At 34.8% G+C, this 2,364-nt stretch overlaps 1 pseudogene; it reads left to right on the plus strand.

Annotated features, from left to right (window-relative positions):
• The first annotated feature begins 1,824 nt into the window (after positions 1-1,824).
• Positions 1,825-1,943, plus strand: LOC111723366 (annotated as a pseudogene).
• The last annotated feature ends 421 nt before the right edge of the window (positions 1,944-2,364 follow it).

Here is a 2,364-nt window from a genome sequence, read left to right on the forward strand (position 1 = left end):
TAATGTATAATTGAAAAGTATACAAAAATATGCGGGGCCATGGTAACAGTCCATCCCCTGCAGTGCTGAGGGCTCCGATAGTAAATACACCCCCCATTTTCCTCCTGCTCTTGGCTCTGTCCCCATCAGGCTCATCTCAGATGAGAGTGCTAGGGGTTCCCAGCCATCTGTGTGAAGAGTTAACTCTCATGCCGTACACCAACATAAATTCAAGTGTTAAATATAAAAAACAAAACTATGGCCAAAATAAAATATAGGCAAACATTTTTTTGCTCTAGGGTAGCAAAGGAGTTTTCTACCCATAAAGGTAAATAAAGAAAATATTAAAGGCACAATGTGATAAATTTGACTACCTCTAAAACTCTTAACTATAATGCAAAATAAATTACCATTTAAGGAAGGAAAAGGTAGATAACAAAATAAAGGGAAGTCTTGGTAAGATATGTACTTGCAACCATTATGAAAAAGAACACTTACATATAAAATTAACAGAACACATTCTAAAAATTTATAAAATGAGTATGTGAAATAATGTATAGTTGGCTCTCCACATCTGTGGGTTGTATACCTGTGGATTCAACTAAACATGGATCAAAAATATTTGGGAAAAAAAGCATCTGTACTAAACATGTACAGACATTTACCCTTGTCATTGTTCTCTAAAGAACCTAGTGTAACAACTATTTACATAGCATGTTAATTATAAATAGGTAATTATAGGTATTAGGTATTATAAATAATCTAGAAATGATTTAAAGGTTATATGCAAATACTAAACTGTTTTGTAAACAGGACTTGAGAATCCTTGGATTTTGGTGTCCACGGAGGTCCTGGAATCAGTCTATCATAGATACTAAGGGATATCTACACACACATATTAAATTATCTTGACAATTTTTTTACTACCTGTTAATGGACAATGATCATATCAGTATTAGAGCAAAAATAAAACAAAATGCATGTATAGAGTATTAAATAGATTGTCAAACACATAAAAATGTGATGTTATATTATTTTTATACCAAATTTTATATATTGATTTTTTTCCTTTAAAATATATCCCCAACTAAAGGAACATATTTACATGAATGGTTCAAATTTTCAATAAAAGAAAATTGAAATAAGACCCAAATTCTCAACAAATTTCCTATGACATGCCTTCCTATCATATTTAGAGTAAAAGTCAAAGTCCTTATTTTGATCTCTGGGGTCTGTGGCATCTTCTCTCACTCTCACTTGGTCTTTCAGCTTCAGCCACACAGACCTCTCAGCTGTTCTATGCAATGTGGAGTTCCCTCCACACCCAAGGGAACTGTAGTCTCTGAGAGAAAAGAGAATGGCAGACTGCTCACTCCCTTTAGATCCTAGGTCAACTCACCTTCTTAGTGGGATTTTCTCTGTCTACTCTGTCTAAAATTTCATCTCATTTTCCCATCAATCACCTCCTTCTGTATTTTTCTCTTATATAGTATCTCTATCAAACATAAGGTTTTCTTTAGTTTCTTGTGTTTATATTCTCCACTAGAAAGTAAGCTCTGGTGGAAGGAGCTTTAGCATTTTGTTTACAATTCATTATCATTGTATAAAAAGTGTCTGGGACATAGTAGGCTCTTGATAAGTACATGTGTAGTGAGTGCCTAGAAAGGAATGCCTAGAAAATATGATGCTGAAATGCTAACGGTTTGCCATCACCTTTGCCACAAGGCGAAGGACATGCTACCTAGTTCTCCATTTATGCTTCTCAGTATTTCCTAAAGATAACAATAATGATATTCACATCCTATTGCTTTGAACCTTGTCTCTTCACAAAATTTAATTCATTTAGTGCTTGCTTCAGCAGCACATATACTAAAACTGGAATGATACAGAGAAGATTACCCCCTTGTGCAAGATGCCCCCTGCACAAGGATGACACACAAATTTGTGAAGCATTCCATATTTAAAAAAAAATGTAATTCATTTACTATTTAACAACTCTGTGAGTTGTTTTTTTACCCCTATTTTATAGATGAGGAATTGAGGGTAAGTAGCTTATCCACTATGTTAAAGCTAATTCCTTGATGGAACTTGTATGAGATAGGTCACCTGAATCAAAACCCTAACTTGTCACCATTAAGCTGTAGCGTTTGGGAGGTCTAAGAAAAGATGAAATACTAATAGGCAGATGTGATCCAAAGGCAATGAGGAAATGGTAACAGATTTCAGCACAGAGTAAAATGATCAGATTGACATTTTACAGAAATTACCCTCGCTGGAGAGTGGAAAGTGGAAGTTCAGGAGCAGGCTGGAGTCAGGAAGTGAATAGGCTATTGCAGTAAGACAGATGATAAAATATGAAGCTTATTCTAGTCAGTAAGAGATGAT

The sequence above is a fragment of the Otolemur garnettii genome, unplaced genomic scaffold (assembly GCF_000181295.1).
Source record: "Otolemur garnettii isolate 467f Iridium unplaced genomic scaffold, OtoGar3 scaffold00010, whole genome shotgun sequence".
NCBI lineage: Eukaryota > Metazoa > Chordata > Mammalia > Primates > Galagidae > Otolemur > Otolemur garnettii.